This window comes from Balaenoptera physalus, assembly GCF_965194825.1.
Source record: "Balaenoptera physalus genome assembly, chromosome: X".
NCBI classification, from domain to species: domain Eukaryota; kingdom Metazoa; phylum Chordata; class Mammalia; order Artiodactyla; family Balaenopteridae; genus Balaenoptera; species Balaenoptera physalus.
The window spans coordinates 114863143-114881933 of NC_138903.1; the positions used below are offsets into that span (position 1 = coordinate 114863143).

At 37.8% G+C, this 18791-nt stretch overlaps 1 protein-coding gene and 1 long non-coding RNA gene across 12 annotated transcripts in view; one reads left to right on the forward strand and one right to left on the reverse strand.

The window, feature by feature from the left end:
* The window catches only part of LOC309652040, a 655586-nt gene that overhangs the window by 565251 nt on the left and 71544 nt on the right, over nt 1–18791 (forward strand). The window lies entirely within an intron of this gene.
* IGSF1 (immunoglobulin superfamily member 1) overlaps nt 1–18791 on the reverse strand; it is a 456826-nt gene that overhangs the window by 199957 nt on the left and 238078 nt on the right. For 8 of the 11 annotated variants that reach the window (XM_082445235.1, XM_082445232.1, XM_082445231.1 and 5 more), the window contains exon 2: nt 972–11911. The exons of 2 other annotated variants lie outside the window; for them this stretch is intronic. The gene's annotated coding sequence lies outside the window, so the exon portion shown is untranslated. The remainder of the gene's footprint in view (nt 1–971; nt 11912–18791) is intronic. One more of the 11 variants, XM_082445240.1, reaches the window with a different exon arrangement.

The window sequence follows — 18791 nt, forward strand, 5'->3', positions numbered from 1 at the left end:
ATATATAAATGTAATGGACCCATAGAAGAGAGTGACATCAGTCAAATGTGAAGATAAAGCGGAAAAGGCTTTGGATTTGACTTCAGCTAAGAAGATTCTCAAGAGAGTGGCAACGATGAACATGTAGAAGACAAGAATCATCTGGATGAAGCCCCCAATGAAAAAGAACAAGTAATTCATTATGTGGGTGTTTGAGAATGAGAGTATCAAGAGTGGAGAAATGTCACAAAAGAAGCTCCTGATGATTTGGGCTCATAAACGTCAGATAAAATGGTTGGACTTCCTAAAAACACAGTACTGATAACTCCATCACTTGTTGGATGTAACAAACCTGGGACATGATTACAGGATAGAGCAGGGGATATCTGATTGTGAGGTAAAGTACCTAGGCCAGGGAGGATGGAAGATAGCATTTAATACAAAGAGCGAAATGTCAGCATTCGAATCACAGAGCAGGAAAATAAAATGGTCCTCTTTCTGCCAAAATTTTCACCAGCACCTTGGAGACTGTGGCAGGGGAAAAACAGAAATCGTTGAAGGATAAACGTTAGAGGAAGAAATACATGGTAATTTGGAAATTGGACAAATGTTGATAAGGATGAGTGAGCCAAGGTTTCACAACAAAGGGCACTTATATACTGAGACAAGCACCCCAAAGGGGAACACTTGAAATGTGATCACATAGATGTAAAATAAATTTTGTCAGCAAGCTGTCATTCTTTTGGGCATCCCTCGTCACAACTGCTACATCTTATTAGCTCAACAGCAGGATATTTCATTAGTAAGAATATCAATAGTTAGAATTTCTGTACACACACACACAAACACACACAGCAATCTATGGAGATATGTAGAATATAGACTGAATATAGACTGCTGCTTAATAGAATAGTGCAGGCTGTCTTACTTTGGGCTGATATAACAAAATACCATATACTGGGTGGCTTAAAAAACAAACATTTATTTCTCACAGTTCTGGATGCTGGGAAGTCCATGATCAAGATGATGGCAGATTCAGTGTCTGGTGAGAGCTCTCTTCCTGGTTTGCAGATGGCTTCCTTCTTGCAATATCCTCACATGAGAGAAAGAGAAGGAGAAGGAGAAGGAGAGGGAGAAGGAGGTGGAGAGAGAGAGAGACAGATAGACAGAAACACAGACAGAGATAGAGATCTCCTATCTCTTCCTCTTGTTATACGGGCATAAATCTCATCATGAGGGCCCCACCCTCGTGACCTTTCTAAACCTAATTGCCTCCCAAATTCCCCACTTCCTGTTACAATCACATTGGGGACAAGAGCTTCAAAATATGAATGAATTTTGGGGGTACAAACATTCAGTCCATAGCACAGATCTTTTTTTTTTTTTTGTAACAAGGCCTCCTCTCACCAGACCTATCTGGAAGCCAGAGGGCACGGCTACTCCACAGTCTGTCCCAGCCTCTGGGACAGACAGCAGAGCAGAGAAAGAAAGAGTGGATTCAAGGGGCACAGAGACATCCATAGAACAACACAGCTAAGTGAAAGGAGCAAGTTCCAAAGCAGTATCTATCAATATTATCTGACACCTATTTTTACATGAATATTATATAGTACTATACCTGGGGTGTAATATCACATTATGGTTGATTTCTAAATAGTTTTTACTTTTATCTATTTGTTAAACTTAATAAAATGAATGTCATTTAAAAAAAGAAAAGAATTCCAAATATTACATATAGGTTATGGCCTTAAGACGATGACGTAAAAGGCCTGGATGGAGAAAAAGTTAAAATATTTACAGGGGTTGCTTTTGGGTTATGAATGTGTACGTTTATAGATTTTAAAAGTGGTTATTTCTGGGGGGCAAGTGTTGTAGTTTTGTTTTTGTGTTTGCATCTTAATTTTTCTTTCTTTCAAAATATTATAAAGTGAACATATGTTTTGCTATGATAAATCCAGAAGATATTCAATAAGTAGGTTGGAAGAGAGGAGAATAGACAGGTCTATGATGGAGAGAAGAGAGACAATAAATAATAAGAATCTCCCTAAATGGTCACACTGTCCTTCATGGGGGTTGGCATTCTCAGCCCAACTATATAGATCTGCAGATTTTATTCAAATGTGTAAAATCATATTATGATTCTACAAGCTCCTTTTGCTCTAAAATTCCTTTTAAAGAAGAAACACAATTCTTATCTAACAGACCTCATAACCTGCAGTAATAGTCATGAGACTGAAACTGAGCAGGACCCTGTGGGGCCCTCCCAGGTACAAATCCTTTCTATGTTCCCTGTTTCTCGTTCATATCACAGATCTTTATTTCTGGGAACCTGAATCAGAGACCCTCCTTTAGATCTCACGTGGAAAACAGTGATTAAGTTGGTATGTGATGTCAACCAGATCAATCCATTGTCCCAATATGTTAGCTGCATAGCCTCTTACATCTCCTATGTAGAGCACAACCTAATGCTTTGCATGCAGTAGATGCTTTGAGAAATTTTCATACTCTTTGGTTATGTAATCCAACTTTTGGGACAGTAACCCAAAAATAATCCAAGAGAGGGAAACAATGTTTAGTACAAAGTAATGAATTCTGAAGGCCACTGCATTTTTAAACTCACTTGTATTTTTTGTATTCCAATATGCAGTTATGATTGCTTGGTTTCTGAAGTTCATTAGCTCATTCCATGTACATTTACTGAGGACCTTGCCTAGGCCACACAACATCTTAATTCTGGTAGCACAGACATGAACTGTACAATTGCTGCCCTGAAGGAGCTCACAAGTTAGAAGTGGAGATAGCCATGATACAGGGTAAGAAGTGCATATAGGGAACAATATAAGCACTGAGTCCAGATATGTAGTGACTACATCTGCTGCCTTTGTGTAGGACTTTGGGATGTAGTGGCTTAAGACTCCTCAAAAGCTCAAACTGGAATTCAGATTGCTTTGGAATGGTACCATTCTGAGGCAAAAGAGCTGCTAATTCAATATGACCATGGAATTGAAATTCTGTATGTCCTCTAAGACCTTGTCACACAGTGCCTTCACACACAGTACCCTACTTACTTCTGCTAAGATTTTACAGTTTCCAAAGGTACGTGTTTGCTTAAGATTAGGCAGTTCTGGCACCCCCAGAGAAAGTGCCCCTCAAGCACTGGACATTCACAAATGCATTTTTTAATGCTAGAAACAGTGTACACACAAAACCATGGAGATGAACCAATAGTCCAGAGCATGGAAATAACCTACATTCTTGTGAATGGATGGAGCACAATGCTAAGTGGAAAAAAAAAGATACATTCACTTTGTTTTTCACAGAGGTCAAAGGGTCTTTGCTAACACTATCACAGAGGTCAATTAATTTAATCATGCCTCTAAAAATGATGTTTTATGTTGTTATTTTAAATGGAGAAGATAAAAATTCTTGATTCGAAATCTCATAGGCCAATCAAAGAAAGCACACCTTAGATTCTAGTATCTCAAGAGAAGTTCTCAATCACAGCTGCTCCTCAGAATCCCATGGGCTGATACCAGGAAGGAACCCATGCTGGATCTACTTAATCAGAATCTCTGCATGTGGGTCCTCATCACATGTTTTTGTGTCTGGAGGGTGATTAACTTTATTGAGGTATAATTTTCATCCATAAATTCAATGTAAGTGTAATTTCATCCATAAATACAAAGTAAGTGTACAGTTCAGTGAGCAGGGACAAATGTATATACTTGTATAACTATCACCCCACAATCAAGATATAAAACATTTACATCACTTCAGAAAGTTCCCTCCTACTCCATCCCAGTCAATCTGTTACATCGTTGGCACCAGGCAATCACTGATCTGTTTTCTTTCACTGTGTATTAGTTTGTCTGTCCTGGAATTTCACACAAGCAAATTCATACAGTAACTAGAACATATCATTTTTAAAAGTCTCCACAAGTAATTTTGATGGACAGTCAATGTTGGGAACCACTGATATAGAGGCTTCCATAAAGGAAGGAGTCATGATGACCAGCATGAGCTGGACATAAGCCAAAGAGTTTAGATTCTAAAAGCATATGTTTATTTAAATTATGATTTCAAAAATCACCCTTATAAAATTCCTATGGTTCAAAACTAAAGGCCATGAAAAATTATTGGATGAAAATTGAAATTTATATTTAACTACATGAAAACCTATTATATATCAATTACTATATAGCTAAGTGACACATCTATTTCTCAGATTCGTTGTCAAATGCCCAACATCCCCCTCTAACTTAAAAAAAAAATCTTCCTCAATAGGAAGTCATCTAGGTACCAAAGTACATTATTTAGCAGTATAAGACTACAGTGTGGAAGGGGAATGAGGTCTGGGGTTGAGGATACATTTTAATAGACTCAGTCATGAGCACCATAACAGGGCTTGCTGGCATGAGCTGAGTCAGTAAATATGTACACAAGACCAGTTACTGGTTGTCATGGAACAATGGTCTGGATTCTGCCACTGTCTCCATGGGTTTCTGCATCTTTGCTCTCAAGATTCCCCATTTACAAATGAGATTAAATGAGATGCTTTCAAAGGTTACTTCTGACCTCAACATTCTGTGATCTCTTTTAGTAAATTTCTTGATGGAAATATTGCCTAACACAAATGCTCAATGTTAGTTTGTACTGTAAGAGGAAGCTAAACAAAACTCTCACTGGAAGAGTTTGTGAGGTCAGGTTATTCCAGTTCCTAGTGTGACCACAGCGCCTGTGACAGGAATAAGACTTCAATGTGGGTTCTCTATTCTTGGAGGTAAATGTGTTCTTTGAAGGTTATGTTGTATATTATTTTTAATATTCCTTTGGGAGCCATGTAGAAATTCTAAGAAGATGCCAAACTTTATTTGAAGAAATTATATCATCAGGCAGTTACCTTGGATTTACATCTTTTTCCTTTTTGCCACACAAGAAAGATCTACAGAAATGAATTAGTTCAAAGTTTTGAATGTGTATAGGCAAGAGCATTTTCCCCTCTTCTCTCTTTATGAACCACTCACATAATAGGCATTTGAAATCTAAATCCAGATTAACTTAACAGATCTTTCTAGAGTATCCATAAACTCACCAGGTCATGAAATTCATATACAAGAGAAAGTCTATGTAACCCACAAAACTGTACTTCTATTTAGATAGCCATCTCAGATGTGTGTTCAGAGCAAAATAAGGAGCCGATCTAGATAATGTGCTGGCTTAAGGAAAAAAAAAACCCTGTATATGCTTAAGTCACAATGTAAAAACTACATATAAATGATGGTGGTATTAAAACATTACCTATATCCATTCTGGTAAGAATCACTCACAACTCTATTAAAACCAAAAAGAATGCTTGATGGAATATATTCCAAAATAATGCTTTGTGGAGGTCAAGAAAATATGGTTCCATTGAAAACTGCTGGAAATATGGAAGCATATACATAAATGTAAGTTTATTAAAGTGTTAAATATCTGAAATGCAGGACTTTCAGAAATACTGTGAATAAGACTTCCCAAGTAAAGGGACATTCAAAAAATCACAGACATTTCATTATGAACATGGACACCTCCTCACAGGTAGAGAATGTGAAGTGCAGAGAAGGTTAAGCGTAGTTCCCACTCATAAAAGAAAGAAGAATGAGGCAGACATTTCAGCTTAAAGGGCACCCCAACTTTATGCTGACACGCTGGAAAAAAATGCGTACCCACAAAGAGAAAATAAAGACGCTAAGGGAGATGGAGTTAGAAGCAGGGACCAAAGTAAGAGGATGCAAGTGCTCAGTACTGGTCCCAGCGGACATTATGACTCTGAGCATGTGGGGCGAGTACCCATTTATCTCTGCCATCTCTCCCTGCCCACTCATGCTCAGACCCTGTCTAGAGAAACCCCTGCTCTTGAGAGAAAACCCTAGATCATGCTCTCTACAGTAGAAAGACTAATCCCAGCGCCCTGGGACTCCTGGGAATTGCTGGGGGTGAGCAGGAGAGAGGTGGGGAGACAGATGGAAGAGAGGGCGGTGAAGGGTGTAAATGTTAACAAAGGTGACACCAGTGCATTCAGCTAAAGGAGTCTGGTACAAGTGGGAGAAGTTGGGGCAGGAGGTCTTCCCTCTCTTCCTGCATCTGTGTGGGGCTGTGCTGGTGACCGCCACACTTTCAAAAATGTCCTGTTGCAAACAAGTGCCAGTGTTCTTGCTACACTAACAAGCTAAGTGACGCAGTGGACAAAGCAAGGATGCTGTTCCTGGCTCAATCTCTCTTCGACAACGATAATTTGCCACGTCAACTTACCTTGCCAGGCATGAAGCATCAGAGGATTAGCTATTAAAAGAAAGACATTTTCTTGCTCATTACAGCCTACAATGCAAAATGTCCAGAGATGTAAAGAGTTCTGTTTTCACCATTAAAGTAGAAATTATTTCCGGCAGCTTTGGGAGAAAATGCAATTATTTTCCTTCCTGTCACAGAGTTTCCACACTCACCTAGAGATGAGCGTACCCTATTAAAATGGCCTCATCTTTCTTTGAATGATGCCAATGAATGATCTTCCCTGACCTGTGGGGGGGGGGCTGGTCCCTGAGCCCTCACCCCTTGGGATGTGGGGTCACCAAAGGCAGAGGTAATTAGACAGCACTGAGTCATTACCACTCACATCCCCTAGCCGCAGGAAGAGGAAACTTTTCACGGAGGAAAATGAACTCTTCGGGCAGAGTCCACTCATTTTTCCAATGACCAGAACCCACTCGGGCCAGACTGCCACAGGCTGTGTCAGTGCTCTACTCCTGGAGAAGTCTAGTGGGCCCCCCTAGGAAACGTTACACTTTGGGTCTGCTTAGCCACAGCTCTTTCCCCCTCTTAGCCACCACAGAGAAAGAGGGACACCTGTAGCTCCACCTACACGAATCAGAGCTCATTGGCGGTGGTCACATCTCTCCGCCAGCTTGGTTGTTGAGTGAAATTGGCCCAGGTGGCAATTTGCCTCCCTGAGCAACTGATTCACTCGGCTTTGATCTGGCCACTGGGCTGGCCATAATCTCAGCCCGTGCTTCAGGCCCTCTTCCTCTTGGTTCCAAAGAAGAACCCAGTGAGATAGTGTGCCTATCTCAGTGCAATCTCATCCTCATAAATTCAGGATCAACATTCTACAGATGACACGTTTGCACCATCTGGCATCATGAACATTCGTATCACCGCCCAAGACAGATATCCAGAATAGATAAGTCAAGAGTCCTTCTCTCTCTACACACATACCTTCTTACCATGCTTTTTACTTCAGTATGTTTTCCATAGTTCAGTGAAAATTCAGTGTTATGATATAAGCGTAGCAGTGAAGTATTCTGATTTATATGTTTTTTTTAAAAGATTGCTCTTGTTGAAAGTGGAATATAGATTCAAAGAGAAGGCAAGAGAAAAGTTAGAGCTGCACAGAGGTTCTGGGCAATATATGATAGTGTGAGAAGAGTACCTGGAGAGACAGGTTTCTATACAAGACAAATTTTGTAGATGGAATACACAGTATTTGCTAATGAATTTTAAATAAGGGGTATAGGGAAAAGAGGATACAAAGATGACTCGCAATTTTCTGACTTGAATAACCAATTTTACGAAGATTCCATTTTTGGAGATAGGGAAGATTATACTTGTGAACAGGTTTTGGGGTAAAAAACTTGTATTTCCATCAAACAACTAACTTTCTGACCATTCTCCTCCACTCATAAATCAAATCTAACAAGTCAACTCCATCTTGTTAAGGCCAGCCAAGCACGACCAGTGCTCCCAAAGGATAGTCCTATGTTCTCATTTTTGTGTGGTTCCAGCATAGATTGTGAAGGGAATAAGTCATCATACTGGTAATTCTTATACAATGACAAATATCTTCATGCAAAATTCAATCCACCATTCAGAAATTTCCAATTAATAAAACAGTAGAATATTATCTGGCCTTTAAAAAGGAGATCCTGCCATTTGCGACAACATGGATGGCCCTGAAGAATGTTATGTTAAGTGAAATAAGCCAGATACAGAAAGAAAGATGCTGCATAACCTTACTTATATGTGGAACCTAAAAAACTCAAATACATAGAAGCAGGGAAAGAAATGGTAGTTACCAGTGGCAGGGAGGTGGGAGAAATGTGGAGATGTTGGTCAAAGGTTATAAAGTTGTAGTTATATAGGATGAATAAGTCTAGAGATCTAATGTACAGTATGATGACTATAGTTAATAATACTGTAGTGAGTACTGGAAATTTGCTAAGAGAGTAGATTCCAGGTGCTCTCACCATACACTCAAAAAAATGGTAATTGTGAGAAGGGAACGTTAATTAGCTTAACTGTAGTAATCATTTCACTATGTAAAAATCAAAATATCAACTTAAATGTATACAATTTTTACTTTTAAAAAATGGATGTTTGAGCAATATTTTTAGATGTTTGAGATTTTTCTCTTTTGATCCAAATATTTCATGCTGTAGACCATATCCAAGGAAAGTTAAGCATTGTGTGGTCATTCTAAAAACCACTTAGGGTAAAAAGTTTTCTTCCTGGAACTTTCATATAGCGAAGGATCACAGTTATTTGACCACCTCCTTCACCAAAGATGCAAGTGCCACAACCTCAGGCATCTGGGCATATTGTTACACTTTTCCATGTCAAGGGAGGATTTGTCAAGGCTGTCATTCTTTAACACATGTAATAAAAATGTCATGATCTTCTTCCTTCTTAAGCAAGAGACAAAGCCTATGTTGCCATGACAACAAACAATTTAATAAAAAATAGAAAAATTCAATTAATCAGTAAATCAGTCAATCCTTTCATTTCCAGAAGGATCAAACAACTTACTGGGCATAGTGTGACATTCTTTTAATGTCTTGAAGAGACAACCAGAATTTTTACAGCAAATTTTAGTATGATATATAAATAATTGAAGCAAAAAATTGCCTTTCAAGTCTCCTGTTTAACTGGATATTTCAAATAAAAATGTTAATGTTGCTGAAATGAGTTGATAAATGTTCTCAAATCCCCATATCACTTGACACTTCTTGGCAATTTAAGTTGCCTTCATATTTCAAGCTCATAATAGTAATGGAAATCAGACCTGCAATAACAGAGATTAACTTTCATCACATGAGAACCCAGTTTCTTATCACTGATTAACAAAGTATAACATACAAACAGTGACTGTAGGACGTATATGTGAATTGTAACTCCTATCGTGTAGTTGTGTTGCACTGAGCCAGTCATAGTCCCTTATTCTCACTTTTTTTGGCAACAATATGCATTTGTTAAATGATTTTTAAGGATTTAGAGTAAGTTTGTAGTTGACATGATGAATCTTTCTATGGCCAGGACGAGGATCTGTTTGTCTATTTATCTTTCTCTATCTAAATCTGTCCAGTGAGCTATTAGTCTATGATTAGAAAAAAAAAACAATTTGAGGCAGATCATAAAGCTAAACATAATACAAGATACATATAAAACTATTAGTAAAGTTAATGTGCAAAGTTTATGTAACAATCTGTGTACTATGCTAAGAAATGACCCACAAATTTGGCTCAGTCCCACACAGTAGCAAAAGCAAAGGAGGAAATACAGTGACAAGAGCCATAGTGTTCACAAGAGTATTATGAAAGAAAATTTTCATGAGAGACAGTTTTTTTTTGGGTAGCAAATCCAGAAAGAAATGTATAATGTGGGTCTTTATAAAATTGGAAAATATAGAGAACAATGTCCTCAAAAGCATTCTGTCAGTAAAATACAGTAAGTAGCTAGCTTCATAGGACTCTTGATGATATACCTCAATGCAGGCTGATAGCATTTTGTTAAAGGGCAATTTCATCAAATAATTCTGGAAAAAGACAAAATAATGTGGTCTAAATATACACCTCTCTGATGATATAGCTTGATTTCCAAAGTATAAATCTGGAGAAGTGAATGTAATATATTTCCTTTATGCTATTCTATGTATCCTTTCCCCCCACCCCCCGGCAACTCAGGTTTAGATAAGATACAAAAATTAAGACTCTACTTTCTGAAGACCAATTGGGGTAAAGATTTTCCAGTTTGCCAATTAAGGACAGACTAATAAGTTTTAATAGTTGCTTAAACAGCTTTGAGATAGATATCACATCATGAAAATTACACAGTGTAATACTAATTTCTGAATGTATGGCCACATATTGAATATTTTCTCAAAAAATGAGCAAATGAGCTAAAAAGGTCCCAAAGTTCTGTGACATGATGCAACGTCTTTTTAAAAATTTCTAACCTTTTCAATTCAGTGGTGTTAAATGTAAAATATATTCATAAGGTTATTCAACTATCACCACTATCTAATTTTGGAACATTTTCGTTACCCCAAAAAGCCGTCAATCCCCATTTTCCCAACTCTCCAGCCACGAATTATCTGTCTATAGATCTGACTATTCTAGCCATTTCATATAAATTGAATCATAGTATATGTGGAGTTTTGTGACTGGCTTCTTTCACGTAGCATAATGTTTTCAAGGTTTATCCATGTTGTAGCATATATCAATGCTTTATTACTTTCAATGGCTGAATAATATTCCATTGTATGAATATACCAAACTTTGTTGAGTCATTCATCAGTTGACAAACCTTTGGATTTTCCCAGTTCTGGGCTGTTATGATTAATACGGCTATGAACATTCATGTACACGTTTTTGAGTATATACCTAGAAGTGAAATTGCAAGGTCATATGTTAACTCTATGTTAAACTTTGGCCAACTGTAAAACTGTTCTTAAAAGTGATTAGGATTGACATAAATACACTACCATGTGTAAAACAGATAGCTAGTGGGAACCTGCTATAAAGCACAGGAAGGTCGGCTCGGTGCTCTGTGATAACCTAGATGCGTGGGAAGGGGGTTGGTGGGAGGGAGGTCCAAGAGGGAGGGACTATATGTATACATATAGCTGATTCACTTCATTGTACAGCAGAAACTAACACAACATTGTAAAGCAATTATACTCCAATTAAAAGAAAGTGAATGCAACATTTTACATTCTCACTAGATATGTATAAGATTCCAATTTCTCCACCCTTGCCAACACAGTATTGTCCATATTTTTATTACAACCATTATAGTGGGTGTGAAGTCTTATCGTGATTTGGATTTGCACCTCCCTCATGATCAATGACGTTGAGCATCTTTTCATGTCCTTACTAGCCATCTGTATATCTTCTTCAGAAAATAACGAGTTCAACCCTTGGCTTATTTTTAATTGGATTATTTGTGTTTTTATTATTGAGTTGTAAAATTTCTTTATATATTCTGGATACAAGTCCCTTATCAGATATGTTATTTGCTAGTATTTTCTTTAACACTGTTCATTGTCTTTTTCACTTTACTGATGGCATTCTTTGAGAACAAATATTTTCAACTTTGACAAAGTAGAATTTATCCATTTTTTTGTTGTTATTGTGCTTTTGGTGTCATAGCTAAGAAACCGTTGCATATTACAAGGTCATTAAGATCAACATCTAGGCTTCTATCTAAATTTTTTATAGTTTAGCTATTACAGTAAGGTCTTTTAATCAATTTGTAACTTTTGAGTTAATTTTTTTAGATGACAACAGTCCAACTTCATTCTTTTGCATGTGGATATCCAGTTTCCCCAGCACTGTTTGTTGAAAAACTACTCTTTCCCCCATTGAATTCCCTTGGCATACTTGTCAAAAAATAAATTGACCATAAATGTGTGGGTTTATTTCTGGATTCTCAATTCCATGCCATTGATCTATATGTTTGTATTTATGCTAATACTACAATGTCTTACCATGACTCAAGCTGTGCAATAAGTTTTGGAATCCAGAAGTGTGAATCCTCCAACTTTATTATTCTTTTTCAATTGCTTTGGTTGTTGTGGGTCCCTTGTACTTCCATATGAATTTTAGGATCAGCTTCTCAATTTCTGCAAAAAAGCAGGGGGGATTTTGATAAGGATTGCATTGAATCTATAGATCAGTTTGTGGAGTATTGCCATCTTAACACTAGTCATCCAACCCATGAACCATTTATTAGGGTTTTTAGAAATTACTTTCAGTGATATTTTGCAGTTTTCAGTAGTAAGTCTTGCACATATTTTAAAAGTTCTTCCTAAGTATTTTATTCTTTTCTTATATTATTGGAAATGGAATTATTTTCTCATTTTGTTTTCAGATTTTAATTACTAGTGTATAGAAATACAATTGATTTTGTACACCGATCTTGATACCTGTAATCTTGCCAAACATATTTACTAGATCTAATAGTTTTTGTGTGCATTCCTTAGTATTTGAAATATAGAAAATCATATCATCTGTGAATAGAGGTAGTTTTACTTCTTTTCCAACTGGGATTCTATTTTATTTTACTTTCTTCCATAAATGCCCTGGCTAGAAGCTTCAATACAGTGTTGAATAGAAGCACAGAGGAAATATGTGGGCTTTTTATAATGCCCTTTACTGGGTTAAGAAATTTCCCTTCTATTAATATTTTGTTGAGTGTTTTATCATAAAAGGGTGTTGGATTTTATCAAATATATTCTCTGTGTCTACCAAATGATCTTGTGAGTTTTGTCCTGTTCCTCTTAATGTGGTTTACTATTTTGATCTATTTTCCTATGTTGAATCACTCTTCCATTCACGGGATAAACTTCATTTAGTGATGCTGTATAATCCTTTTTATACATTGCCAAATTTGATTTGTTAACATTATGCTGAAATTTTTTCTATCTACATTCATAAGGAATATCAGTAGGTAGTTTTCTTTGTCTACATTGATAGCAGGGTAATACTGGCCTCAGAATGAGTTAGGTAGTGTTCGCTCTTCTTCTATATTTTACAGAATTTGTCAAAATTTGATGTTAATTCTTCTTTAGATGATTGGTAGAATTCACCTGTGAAGCTTTCGGTCTTGAGATTTCTTTGTGGGGAGTTTACTGATAACTAATTCAGTTTCTTTACTTGTTATAGGTATGATTAGATTTTCGCTTTCTTCTTGAGTCAGCTTCAGCAGTTTGTGCTTTTCTATGAATTTGACCATTTTGTCTAGGTTACCTAATTTATTGGCATACAGTTGTTAGTAATATTCCCTTACAATCATTTTCAGTTCTGTAAGGTTGATAGTAGTACCACCCCTTTCATTCATGATTTTAGAAATTTGACTTCTCTCTCTTTTTTGAGGGGTTGTACACAAAAGATTTGTCAACATTGTTGAAATTTTTGGTTTCATTGGTTTTTCTCTCCTGTTTTTCTATTCTATATTTCATTTATTTCTGTCTAATATTTATTTTCTTTCCTCTGCTTGTTGTGGGTTTATTTTGCTCTTCTTTTTCCACTTTCTTAAGGTAGAAAGTTAGGTTATTGATTCGAGATCTTTTTTCCCCAGCTCTATTGCTCTATTGAGATATAATTTATATATGTATATATAAAGAATTGTATAAGTTTGAGGTATACGATGTGATTACGTGATGTTAATATATATTTTAAATGTTTATGACAATAAGGTTAGTTAACATATCCTTCACCTCACATAATTACCATTTTGTTGTTGTTATGGTGAGAACATTAAAGTCACTCTCATAGCAATTTTCAAGTATAAAACTCAATATCTTTAACTATAGTCACCATGCTGTACATTAAAACCCTGGAACTTACTCATCTTATAACTGAAAGTTTGTACTCTTTGACCAACATATCCCCATTTCTGACACCTCTCAGCCCCTAGCAAACACCATTCTACTCTCTGCTTCTATGAGTCTGATGTTTTTAGATTCCATATACAAGTGACATCATACAGTATTTGTCTTTCTTCTTCTGACCTATTTCACTTAGCATAATGCCCTCAAAGTCCATCCATGTTTTTGCAAAATGCAAGATCATTTTATTTTATGGCTGAATAATGTGTGTGTGTGTGTGTGTGTGTGTATCTCACATTTTCTTTATCCATTTATTCATCAATGGATACAAGTTGTTTCCATATTGTGCTACTGTGAACAGTACTGCAATGATCATGGAGTTGCATACATTTTTTCGAATTTGTGTTTTCATTTTCTTTGGGTAAATACCATTGACCACAAATGTGAGGATTTATTTCTGTACTCTCTATTCTGTTCCATTGGTCTATATGTCTGTTTACTGCCTGCACCATACAGTTTTGGTTACAGTATCTTTGTAATATATATTTTGAAAACAGGAAGTGTAATACCGCTAGCTATGTTCTTCTGCTCAAGACTGCCTACTTGTGGTCTTTTATACTTTCATACATATTTTAGGATTGATTTTTACAATTTCTGAAAAAATGCTATTGGTATTTTTTTAATTGAAGTATAGTTGATTTAAAACCATACTATAGAGGAGCCTCAAGATGGAGGAAGAGTAAGATGTGGAGATCACCTTCCTCACCACAAATACATCAGAAATACATCTACAGCTGGAACAACTCCTACAGAACACCTACTGAACGCTAGCAGAAGACCTCAGACCTCCCAAAAGGCAAGAAACTCCCCACGTACCTGGGTAGGGCAAAAGAAAAAAGAAAAAACAGAGACAAAAGAATAGGGATGGGACCTGCACCAGTGGGAGGGAGCTGTGAAGGAGGAAAGGTTTCCACACACTAGGAAGCCCCTTTGCGGGCAGAGACTGCGGGTGGCGGAGGGGGGAGCTTCGGAGCCACAGAGGAGAGCATAGTAACAGGGGTGCAGAGAGCAAAGTGGAGAGATTCCCGCACAGGGGATCAGTGCCGACCAGCACTCACCAGCCCGAGAGGCTTGTCTGCTCACCCGCCGGGGCGGGCGGAGGCTGGGAGCTGAGGCTCGGGCTTCTGAGGTCGGATCCCAGGGAGAGGACTGGGGTTGGCTGCGTGAACACAGCTTGAAGGGGGCTAGTGTGCCACAGCTAGCCGGCAGGGAGTCCGGGAAAATGTCTGGAGCTGCTGAAGAGGCAAGAGACTTTTTCTTGCCTCTTTGTTTCCTGGTGCGCGAGGAGAGGGGATTAAGAGCGCTGCTTAAAGGAGCTCCACAGACGGGCACGAGCCGGGGCTACCAGCGAGGACCCCAGAGACGGGCATGAGATGCTAAGGCTGCTGCTGTCGCCACCAAGAAGCCTGTGTGTGGCCACAGGTCACCATCCACACCTCCCCTCCCGGGAGCCTGTGCAGCAGGCCACTGCCAGGGTCCCGTGATCCAGGGACAACTTCTCCGGGAGAACACATGGCACGCCTCAGGCTGGGGCAACGTCACGCCAGCCTCTGCCACCGCAGGCTCGCCCTGCACTCCGTACCCCTCCCTCCCCCTGGCCTGAGTGAGCCAGAGCCCCCGAATCAGCTGCTCGTTTAACCCCGTCCTGTCTGAGCAAAGAACAGATGCCCTCAGGCGACCTACACTCAGAGGCGGGTCCAAATCCAAAGCTGAACCACAGGAGCTGTGCCAACAAAGAAGAGAAAGGAAAGTCTCTCCCAGCAGCCTCAGGAGCAACAGGTTAAATCTCCAAAATCAACTTGATGTACCCTGCATCTCTGGAATACCTGAATAGACAACGAATCATCCCAAATTGAGGGGGTGGACTTTGGGAAAAACGACATATATATATATTTCGCTTTTTCTCTTTTTGTGAGTGTGTATGTGTATGCTTCTGTGTGTGATTTTGTCTGTATAGCCTTGGTTTTACCACTTGTCCTATGGTTCTGTCTCTCCGTTTTTTTTTTTTTTATTTTTAAGTATAGTTGTTAGCACTTGTTATCATTGGTGGATTTGTTTTTTGGTTTGGTTGCTCTCTTCTTTCTTTCTTTTTTTTATTACTAAAACAATTTTTAAAATACTTTTTATTTTTAATTTTAGTAACTTTATTTTATTTTATTTTATTCTATTTTATATTCTTCTTTCTTTCTTCCTTTCATTTTTTCTCACTTTTAATCTGAGCCGTGTGGATGACAGGCTCTTGGTGCTCCAGTCAGACGTCAGGGCTGTGCCTCTGAGGTGGGAGAGCCAAGTTCAGGACACTGATCCACAAGAACCTCCCAGCTCCATGAAATATCAAACAGCGAAAATCTCCCAGAGATCTCCATCTCAACACCACGACCTAGCTCCATTCAATGACCAGTAAGCTACAGTGCTGGACACCCTATGCCAAACAACTAGCAAGAAAGGAACACAACCACACCCATTAGCAGAGAGGCTGCCTAAAATCATAATAAGGCCACAGACAGGCCCAAAACACACCATCAGACGTGGACCTGCCCAACAGAAAGACAAGATCCAGCCTCATCCACCAGAACACAGGCACTAGTTCCCTCCACCAGGAGGCCTACACAACCAACTGAACCAATCTTAGCCACTGGGGACAGACAACAAAAACAACAGGAACTACAAACCTGCAGCCTGCGAAAAGGAGAGCCCAAACACAGTAAGTTAAGCAAAATGAGAAGACAGAGAAACACAAAGCAGATGAATGAGCAAGGCAAAAATCAACCATATCTAACAAATGAAGAGGAAATAGGCAGTCTACCTGAAAAAGAATGCAGAATAATGATAGTAAAGATGATCCAAACTCTTGGAAATAGAATGGAGAAAATACAAGAAACATTTAACAAGGACCTAGAAGAACTAAAGAGCAAACAGTGAGGAACAACACAATAAATGAAATTAAAAATTCCCTAGAAGGGATCAATAGCAGAATAACTGAGGTGGAAGAAGGGATAAGTGACCTGGAAGATAAAATAGTGGAAATAACTACTGCAGAGCAGAATAAAGAAAAAAGAATGAAAAGAATTGAGGACAGTCTCAGAGTCCTCTGGGACAACATTAAATGCACCAACATTCCAATTATAGGGGCCCCAGAAGAAGAAGAGGAAAAAAAGGGACTGAGAAAATATTTGAAGAGATTATAGTTGAAAACTTCCATAATATGGGAAAGGAAATAGTTAATGAAGCCCAGGAAGCACAGAGAGCCCCATACAGGATTAATCCAAGGAGAAACACAGCAAGACACATATTAATCAAATTATAAAAATTAAATAAAAAGAAAAAAAATTAAAAGCAGCAAGGGAAAAACAATAAATAACATACAAGGGAATTCCCAAAAGGTTAACAGCTGATCTTTCAGCAGAAACTCTTCAAGCCAGAAGGCTGTGGCAGAACATATTCAAAGTGATGAAAGAGAAAAACTTACAACCAAGATTACTCTACTCAGCAAGGATCTTATTCAGATTTGACAGAGAAATTAAAACCTTTACAGACAATCAAAAGCTAAGAGAATTCAACACCACCAAAGGAGCTTTACAACAAATGCTAAAGGAACCTCTCTAGGCAGGAAACACAAGAGAAGGAAAAGACCTACAATAACAAACCCAAAACAATTAAGAAAATGGTAATAGGAATATACATATAGATAACTACCTTAAATGTAAATGGATTAAATGCTCCTACCAAAAGACACAGACTGGTTGAATGGATACAAAAACAAGACTCAAAAATATGCTGTCCACAGGAGACCCACTTCAGACCTAGGGCCACATACAGACTGAAAGTGAGGGGATGGAAAAAGATATTCCATGCAAATGAAAATCAAAAGAAAGCTGGAGTAGCAATTCTCATATCAGACAAAATAGACTTTAAAATAAAGACTATTACAAGAGACAGAGAAGGATACTACATAATGATCAAGGGATGAATCCAAGAAGAAGATATAACAATTCAAAATATTTATGCATCCAACATAGGAGCACCACAATACATAAGGCAATTACTAACAGCCATAAAAGGGGAAATCGACAGTAACACAATCATAGTAGGGAACTTTGACACCCAACTTTCACCAATGGACAGATCAGTCAAAATGAAAATAAATAAGGAAACAAAAGCTTTAAATGATACATTAAACAAGATGGATTTAATTGATACTTACAGCACATTCCATCCAAAAACAACAGAATACACATTCTTCTCAAGTGCTCACGGAACATTCTCCAGGATGGATCATACTTTGGATCACAAATCAAGCCTTGGTACATTTCAGAAAATTGAAATCGTATCATGTATCATTTTGGACCACAACGCTATGAGACTAGATATCAATTACAGGAAAAAAATCTGTAAAAAATACAAATGCATGGAGGCTAAACAATACACTACTTAATAACCAAGAGATAACTGAAGAAATCAAAGAGGAAATCAAAAAATACCTAGAAACAAATGACAATGAAAACAGGATGACCCAAAAGCTATGGGATGCAGCAAAAGCAGTTCTAAGAGGGAACTTTATAGCAATACAATCCTACCTCAAGAAACAAGAAACATCTCAAATAAACAACCTAACTTTACACCTAAAGCAATTGGAGAAAGAAGAACAAAAGACCCCAAAGTTAGCAGAAGGAAAGAAATCATAAAGATCAGACCCAAAATCAATGAAAAAGAAATGAAGAAAACAAAAGCAAAGATCAATAAAACTGAAAGCTGGTTCTTTTAGAAGATAAACAAAATTAATAAACCATTAGCCAGACTCATCAAGAAAAAAAGGGAGAATAATAAAATCAATAGAATTAGAAATGAAAAAGGAGGAGTAACAACTGTCACTGCAAAAATACAAAGGATCATAAGACATTACTACCAGCAACTATATGCCAATAAAATGGACCACCTGGAATAAATGGACAAATTCTTAGAAATGCACAGCCTTCCGAGACTGAACCAGGAAGAAATAGAAAATAGGAATAGACCAATCACAAGCACTGAAATTGAAACTGTGATTAAAAATCTTCCAACAAACAAAAGCCCAGGACCAGATGGCTTCACAGGCGAATTCTATCAAACATTT